The sequence below is a fragment of the Ictidomys tridecemlineatus genome, chromosome 1 (assembly GCF_052094955.1).
Source record: "Ictidomys tridecemlineatus isolate mIctTri1 chromosome 1, mIctTri1.hap1, whole genome shotgun sequence".
In the NCBI taxonomy this organism is placed as follows: Eukaryota; Metazoa; Chordata; class Mammalia; order Rodentia; family Sciuridae; genus Ictidomys; species Ictidomys tridecemlineatus.
In genome coordinates, this window is record NC_135477.1 from 195,058,737 (window position 1) to 195,068,252 (window position 9,516).

Consider the following 9,516-nt stretch of genomic DNA (forward strand, 5'->3'; position numbering starts at 1 on the left):
CCTTTTCCTCCCTACCCTCTTCCCCTCCCTAATCTTAGGAGAAACTGAATTATCTTTATCCTCATTTTAGGCAGAGCTATCTGTGCTTGAGTATACACCCAGCATAGGAATGAAAGAAATCCAGACCTGATTGCAGCACATTGAGCTCCATAGAGACAGCACTGGGGCAACTGAGAGCCAGACGCGTACTGGCCGACTCTGTGAGGAAAAATAACTAAACATGGGCAAAGGAGATCCTAAGAAGCCGAGAGGAAAAATGTCATCATATGCATTCTTTGTGCAAACTTGCGGGGAGGAGCACAAGAAGAAGCACCCAGAAGCTTCAGTCAACTTCTCAGAGTTTTCTAAGAAGTGCTCAGACAGGTGGAAGACCATGTCTGCTAAAGAGAAAGGAAAATTTGTAGACATGGCAAAGGTGGACAAGGCCCGTAATGAAAGAGAAATGAAAAGCTATACCCCTCCTAAAGGGGAAACAGAAAAGAAGTTCAAGGATTCCAATGCACCCAAGAGGCCTCCGTCAGCCTTCTTCTTGTTCTGTTCTGAGTATCACCCCAAAATCAAGGGAGAGCATCCTGGCCTATCCACTGGTGATGTTGCAAAGAAACAGAGATGTGGAATCACACTGCTGCAGATGACAAACAGCCTTAGGAAAAGAAAGCTGCTAGGCTGAAGGAAAAATAGGAAAAGAATATTGCTGCCTACCGAGCTAAAGGAAAACCCAATGCAGCAAACAAGGAGTTGTCAAGGCTGAAAAATGCAAGACAAAGAAGGAAGATGAGAAAGATGAAGAGGATGAGGAGGAGGAAGATGAAGAAGATGAAGATGATGATGATGAGTAAGGTGGTTCTAGCACAGTTTTTTTTTCTTGTCTATAAAGCATTTAACCCCCCTGTACACAACTCACTCCTTGTAAATTTTCTTTAAAATGTAGTCCTGATGCTCTGCCACTGCAACTTATTTTTTAAATGAACATGTTTCTTTCTCTTCCTCTTTCCTTTTCTTCCCTACCCTCTTCCCCTCCCTAATCTCAGGAGAAACTGAATTATCTTTATCCCCATTTTAGGCAGAGTTATCTGTCCTTGAAATGTAAGGCTGTGTAAGATTTGTTTTTAAACTGTCCAGTGTCTTTTTTTGTATAGTTAACACACTACCGAATGTGTCTTTAGACAGCCCTGTCCTAGTGATACTCTCGGTGGCCACTAACCTTGCCTAGTACAGTGTGGGGGTTGTAAATTGGTAGGGAAATTCAAAGCAGGTTCTTGTTGGTGCACAGCACAAATTAGTTATATGTGGAGATGGTGTTTTTAATCTTCAGTTGTCTCTGATGTAGCTTATACAAAATAATTGTTGTTCTGTTAACTGAATATCACTCTGTAATTGCAAAAAAAAGTTGCAGCTATTTTGTTGACATTCTGAATGCTTCTAAGTAAATATATTTTTTATTAGTAAAAAAAAAAAAAAAGTAATCCAGACCTTGGGGATGGACCAGAAGATCTCAGAAATTACTATCTCCCAAATTAACATGTGACTTATTATAACTCTGGACACAGAACATGTGGAATGTAGTCTTTGAATCATCTCTTAAAAGCGCCTCCCCCCCCTGCAGATAGGCAGAATCAAAGGCTCTGGGTTAGGAGTCCCTGTGTTTCTCCTTTGCTGGGAAAGCAATAAACCTTTCTTTTCCTTTTTCTCAAAACCATGTCTTTATTATTGGACTGGCACTGGGGACAAGGACTGAGCTTTCAGTAACATTGAGAAGACCTCTTTTAATATATTTAGTATTTATTTGATAGAACAGACTCAAGTGACAGCAAACTTTTGTCATTTTCATTATACAGTTCACATATTTTTTCCTTTTAATGTTATATCAAGATATTTTACATATTCATAGTATCTTAAGTGAGACTTTTTTCATGCATTTTTCTAAAGAGTTCCCATGAAAGCAATTAACACAATGAAATTATTCAAAAAGGTTATTTTAAAATCAATGCTGACACCAAATTCAGAAACAATAAATAAGCTATAAACTTTTTATAAGTACAAAAATTAGGTGATGGGCCAAAGAAGAAGGGAAAAAAAAAAAAAACAAGTAAGATGTGACAAATACCTACATTCATTGGAAGAATGCAGTATTACAGATCTCTCATAGATTTTCCTCTCCTCAAAATGAGGTAAATGTGAAAAAGAAACTCAAAATTCATCTTATCAAAAGTCATTAGACGGGCTGGGGATGTGGCTCAAGCGGTAGCTCGCTCACTTGGCATGTGTGCGGCCCAGGTTTGATCCTCAGCACCACATACAAAGATGTTGTGTCCCCTGAAAACTTAAAAATAAATAAATAAAAATTTTTTAAAAAAAACTCATTAGACAACACACATGTTAAAATTTTTCACAGAAAATTTTAGACTTAAAAATGGAGGCTACCATAAAGTTCTGGCTTATAAGAATATATTTAAAAAGCATAGTGTATTAAAATAATCCATTTTCTAGATCATACACCATTAGGAATAACTCTCCAGGCAAGGGGGTGGAGAAGTGGCTAAGGGGGAGGCAGGAATGCCCTCCCTCTGTGTAGTATGAATGAGAGCAGTATCTCCTAAGGGGAAAGTTTAAATCCCTTGGATTCAACCCTGCAGTATAACAGATGTGGGGTTCCTGTGATGCAAATTGCCAGGTGGGATTTAGGCTGGACTAAGAACGGATCTATTATGGAAGAGTAAGATGCAAGAATTCTTTGGAGACTTGGTGGCAAAGACTCAGAATTACCCCATGTTTCTGGGATTCTGACATGAGCGAAATCCATAGTTCATGTTTCCTAGAAAACATAGTCTGGCTTTCTAGAAATCAAAAATGAAAACCAGTGTAAAGATGTGTACATCTGATTCTTTGGAGACTTGGTGGCAAAGACTCAGAATTACCCCATGTTTCTGGGATTCTGACATGAGCGAAATCCATAGTTCATGTTTCCTAGAAAACATAGTCTGGCTTTCTAGAAATCAAAAATGAAAACCAGTATAAAGATGTGTACATCTGATCACTTGTTAGATATTCTTACTCATGACCTAAGAACAAGGATTTGAAATAATCGCAGTCACCCTGAACAAACATACACAAGGATCTGAAGGAATAAATGAGTCTCCACTTTAAAGAAGGTTTTATGTTAAAGTTTAATATTAAATGTTAAAGTTTAAATATCAAAGCCAACCAGTTCACTTAAAAAACCCAGATGTTTGTAGAATATGGAATATTATGAAAAGGATCATTGAATTTTCATGCCACATTTTTAAAAGAAAATCTTTATGAAATTAGTTTCTTTATCTTCAGTCTCAAGAAGTATAGGATACTAAGTCAATTGCATTACTATAGTAAATTTTGTAAAATTTTAATTTTGAGTTGTTTTTGGTATTAGCTTCTTTTATTATCTATTTTTTTCTTCCAAATATCAAAAAAAAAAGATCCTACTCTCTCAAGCTTTGACAGTATTTCTAAGGTAAATCAAAATTTAACAATCTAATAATACTAACTGAACCTAGAAGTAGAGGGAAAATGAGATTAATTTGCAAATTGTTGACAAAAGATGACCAAAAATATTCACAATTCTCTACCTTCATTATTCAGTGTATTATTGAAAATTCCTCTAGTATCTTTATTTATGAATAATAATGCCAGATTTAAAATCAAAGACACAAAATTTCTTTTTTTTTTATGAGAAAATACTGCATGTAAAAGGGTCTCCCATACCACAGGAAACCCTTTTATTAACCAAGGGTGAACTTCCCAGGAAGTCAGATTAACTCATAGTTTTAGTGGCAAGAATCCTTTACTTTGTAATATCACATGTTCACTTATAAAGTCTGACAAAACTTAGAAGTTTGTAGAGAACTCTGATTTGTCCCCAAACACAGACCTGCACAGCATCATTCACAAAAGAATTAATAAACATTAATCAATGTTTTAAAAGTACCTTATGAGCATATTTTGAAATACAGTTTGAATTGCAAGGGTTTTTTGTTTGTTTTTTTTTTGAGGAAAGAGAACTTAATGGTTATGCCATTCATTCACATTTAGTTTGGGTTGCTGTATAAACTCTTTGATTAAAAATCAATCAATCTCTGTATTCATCTGACTTAATTAAGTATTTATTCTGAACTAGTAACTGAACCACACTGACAAAAATCAGAACCCCAGCATACACTGAAATGAAACACTGTTACACAGAATAGTGTAATAGAAATGATGATGATTCTCATTTATTTTGGATTTTAAAGAACTTTGACAAAGTGACTATGTGTCTTTTTAACATCCAGAGAACAAAGTCAGAGATATGAGAACAGTTAGTGCTATTTAAAAGAAAAATAAAAAAGGTTAAGAATCACCAATTCTGACAAATGTAAGTAGATACTGGATTAAATAAAAGTGGTTTCTGTAATAGACAATGGTTTCTCTAAGCTGTCTAACAAGAATAAAAGCAGAGCCATTTCAGAAAATGACAGGGCTGAGTGATTCTTTGGTTGTTGAATGTAGTGAAAATTTGTTGAAAACAAAATGGTTGCTAAAATGTCAAATTGCTGATTGTTTCACCATATATTAATCTTATTTGTAATTTCTAGATAGTTTATGGACTTCAATAAAACCCAGGGTCTTAAAGATAATCTTCTTTTTATTAGTTTTCAGAAAAAAATGAAGGTAAAAATCATTAGTATGCTCACTCAAGACTGTTCTACTGATTTGTTCATATTTGGATTTTGGCTACCTTAGTTTATAAATCACTAAAAGAAACTAAGAAATCATAATATTTTTAAAGCCTTCCAAAGAGTAATGTTATAAATAACAACACATGAAAATATTAAAACATCTTGCAATGCATTAGATAGAGTAATCATAATCAGGACAGAAATGAATAGCTACCATGGAACAAAAATGTCTAAAAAAATATACACTAACCACTCCTGTGGCTAAAATTAAAAAGACTAACAACACCAAGTGTTGGTGAGGATGTAATAATCCTGAGACTCTCATACATTCTTGGTAGGAATGCAAACTAATACAGCAACCGTGGAAAACAGTATAATACTTTTTGTAAAACTCAAAATACATGTTCCAATAATTCCATGCCAAGAGATTTACCCAAGAGAAATTAAAACTTATGTTTACACAAAACCCCTGCATGCAAATGTTTACAGTAGCTATATATATAATCATGAAAACTGAAAGAGCCTGTCAAATTGTATGTGGATAAACAAATTCTGAAATTTTCATGCAGTACAATACTATTCAGCAAAAACAAGAAAAAAATCTATTTCCACATGCAATGACATGAATGAAATTTTTTTAAAAATGCTAAGTGAAAGAAGATAGACACAAAAGAACACATGCTATATAATTTCACTAATTTGAAATTTTTTTTAAAGTCAAAACTACAGTCAAAAAAAGATCAGTGGTTGCCAAAGGCTCAAAGTAGAGGAAAGGGTACATAAAATTAACTTTAAAGGAGCAAGAGAGACATTTCAGGGTGATGGAAATGTTTGGTGAATGGGGTGGTGGTCACAGGTCTATATTTTTCAAAACTCTTTAATATGTATTTAATATTGGTAAGTTTGTTGTATACAAACAATATTCTCATAAAACTCATTTTAAAATGGAACATAAATATGGAAATTTTGTCTAGAATTTCGAATCTGTTTTTGCCTTAAAATAAAAGAATTAATTTAACAGAAAAAAATGGAAACTTGATTACTTATAAGAGTATAAAGTAAAATCGGCAATGTGAGGTCATAACAAATCTAATAACTATTATAAGTCAATTAATAAGGCTTTGTAATATTGTGAATGAATAAACAATAAAAACCTGGTTCTATAATGAAGATATGGTTATTAAACTTAGCAAAAAAAAAAATAGGATCACAATACTAGATAATGAAAAAAGCTGTTTTCAGCTTGGATCTCATTAAGCAAGTTATTCTTATTATTTCTTTACCACAACTAACAAATTATAAACTCAATCATGATAATGGCAGAGAAAGTAGATGGAGAAAGGAACACTCAGATTAAAGGAGAGCTAACAAATCAAGGAGGAGAAAAGACTACTTGGGTTAAAAGCCTGTATTTTAAGATTAATAAAAGAAGCACATATGTGTGGAAACCCATTACAAAGAGATGTTACCTGATATCAATTGCAATTGACAAGACTGTGAAAAAAAATCACCATAACTATTTTAAAAATCAAAAGCAATTTCTTAGACAAACCAGGAAGGAACAAGAACCATAAGACTCTGTAGCCAGACTGATAAGGCTTTCCCAAAAGTTTCTTAACTGTGTTAAGTACCAGTTTTCAACATTTATACTTTTCCCTTATTAAACTATCTATGTTTAAGCAAATATATAATAAAATGCATGCAGTTCTCACTCAAGAATGTGTTCAATTATTCTCAAGCAATTTTTTTTATAATCAAATGTAGATCATAACTTCATGGAATGTATTAATGGCAAGAATAGAAAAATTGTAAAAAAAATCTGTCTAAGGTAAGTAAAGCAGTACTATAAATCCAATAAGTTTTAAATTACAGAGTCTGCTCAATTAAAAAAAATCCTGACTTGATTAGAAAAACTTTATAATTAAAAGTAAGCAAATGTACAAGCATATATATGCACATATAGGTAGATGTTCCCATGCACCCTTGTATGTGTGAGTATATGTGTAAATTGTCTCTTTATTATGAAATGTTTTAAACAAAGTTTTGATAATAATATATTAGGCCATATGTGCAGTCACTAATTTTATAGACTTCCCATGTCATTTCATTTTTAATGTTTTACAATGCATGAAATGACTTATTGTACCAGATTATTAATATATTGCATTGATAGTCTGCAAGGTCTTAGTTCTCAATGAATTGATGTCAATATTGCTAATATGAAGTTCCAAGTACAAATTTAGTTAAATATTTACACTGTAAAATAAATGATTAGCAAACAGAATGGAACAGACAAGTGGATTCAAAGGAATTCAATGAAAGAAGTTAATAGTGACGACGTGGAATTGAACATGATTTTGTACCATGAAAAGAAAGATAATGAATTTCTATTCCCACCAGATCAGAAAATAATGAAAGGAAAATTCTTAAAAACAATTATTTTCGAGAAAACAGGGTCCAAGACATTAGGGAATAAATAGGAAACTATAGAATAAATTAGGAAATTTATTATCTAATAGATAGGAAATAAAGGTTTTCATCATTCAAACTTTTGTGAGATGCATTCTTCTGAGTTAAATAAAGCACACATTTAAGTAATTCATTAAAATAAAACCAGTTTGTTCTGTATTAAAAGGCAACATCTCAGTTTTAATAGCTTTTTCCAGAACCAAAGAAAGTGCAAATATTCACTACAATTGAATGAGACACTGAACCAAATACCTTTATCCTGGGGAGACATACAATACAAATACAGGTGAATAACAGATACAGTTTTATAGAAATTTGTGCTCTGCCCAATGGAAAACTTAGGGTAATGGTAGGCATGTTTTAACCCCTGATAAACAGCTCATGTCAAGCAGTCATTACGCCATTTTCAAGAGAAGGAACATTAGCAAAATGGAGCACTCTACTTCCAAAGAGGAAAACAGATCACAGACCCACCAAAGAAGGCTTCTAATGCACAGCGCTCCTCAGAGGAAAGCCCTAGATAGCAGGTGAAAGCACATCACTTCAACTCCACATTCAAGTGTGTGATACTGATCCAGATGAAAAATTTATTTGCCCCCCAAAAAGTCCATTTTGGATTTGACAACTCATAACCATTTTCCCAATTTTTATTCCACTTTTTAACCTTTACGTGCAGAGTTCCTCCAAACAAGACATTTCCAAAACCATAGTCTACACCCTCCAAGGTAACCATTTCTTTTCTTTGCCAACATTAACAATATCACCTCCTTCTCTTCCACTTAAGAGTGCGAGCTCTTTGTATCAAATACCACTCATTTTCACAGTATTGTCCCAAGGGTTGACAGTGTTGTTCCATATTGACATTGACCTTCCTCCTGAGTTCTTAGAGCAACTGGAAGGAGGAAAAATAATAGGAAGAAAATAGAAAATGCTTCACTCCAGGAAAATTGCAAACCTCATTTCACCATGCACCGAATCCCCAACTTCTCACACACACATTTGTTCTACCTCTACCATCATTAATCTTGCTAATGCAACAGCGGGGCATTCCTCGGGCCCTCTTCTAAAAAAGCGACCAGGAGTCTGCCCTTTTAAAAAAAAAATTATTCTGTACTGTTCTGTGGCCAGAGTAGCAATTTTTCACAGTTGGGCTTATTCTCCACATTGTTGTATCCAGTCAAAGCCACTCAAGAATTCCTATGGTCCCAGCAGCACTAAAAATACATAACAGCCGCCTTACAATAATGACTGTGAATCACAGCTTTCCTTGGCAGACATAAGTAGTTAAAATAGTTGAGAGGGGAAAAAAAAAGTTAAATAAAACTTTTTTAAAAAGTTCAAGTAAAAAAAAAAAAATGAAAAAGGGGGTTGAAAAGGACTCCCCTACCGTCTAACAACATTAAAGTGTGTCTCAAATTTACAAACGTCCTCAGGAACATCAAATGCCGCAGCTTCAAACACACTGCGCCAGCTTCAAGCCCGACAGCTTCAAATGCCTCAGCTTCAAACACGCCAGCTTCAAACAGCCTTGGGGCGGCCTTCTTGCACAGCTTGAGTGCACAACCCCAGGCCCTGGCGCCTGCCCGCAGGCCACACAGAGGCTTTGTCAAGGGGGAGATGGGAAGAAGGGCGGAAAAGAAGAAAGAAAAAAGGAGAAGAAGAAGAAGAAGAAATATAATTTGCAGACGTTCAATTAGCCCATAGAGGGAGCTCATGGAGCCCCACAATTTTCCACAGTAATTGGAATCTCCTGTAATTTAAAATGTAGGCCCCATCATTTGTGAAGAGAGAGAGCTTCCAGGGGTCACAGGGAGCATGTCTTCCCTTCATACAGATCTCTGCATGCCTATAAAATGCAATTCCAGTTAGACCCCCTGGACCGTGTGTTTCTGTTATCGCAACAACAACAAAAAAAAAATGATGATGATTCTTGGCTCCCAATGTTCTCCCAAACCAGCCCAGAAATTAAAGTGACTCGTCTATGTGTGCAGTGAGGGTGAGGCCAACGGGAATAAAGACCACAATAAGAATAAAGTTCCAACAATTAGAATTGTCATGGCAATAACCTAAATGTGCCCCCCCCCCCCATTCAGGGCATTCGGGTTTTTTTTTTTTTTTTTTTTTTTTTTTTTAGAAAGACCATAAAGAAAAGCTTTCTTTCAACCTTGACTGAGATCCTCTCGTGGCTGCCCATTTCCCTCCTTGTCTAGAGTCCTTAGACCAGGAATGCTGCAATATGTGCCTTCACACAAAAGGATGAAACCGGAAAACAAAATGATATAATGGCAAAGAGAGTTTTCAATAAAACATGAGAGGAAACGAAATTCCAAATTGTGGGAAAGCGAGATGGAGG

At 34.7% G+C, this 9,516-nt stretch overlaps 1 pseudogene; it reads left to right on the forward strand.

Annotated features, from left to right (window-relative positions):
* Positions 1-207: 207 nt before the first annotated feature.
* LOC101967558 (high mobility group protein B1 pseudogene) lies at positions 208-914 on the forward strand (annotated as a pseudogene).
* The last annotated feature ends 8,602 nt before the right edge of the window (positions 915-9,516 follow it).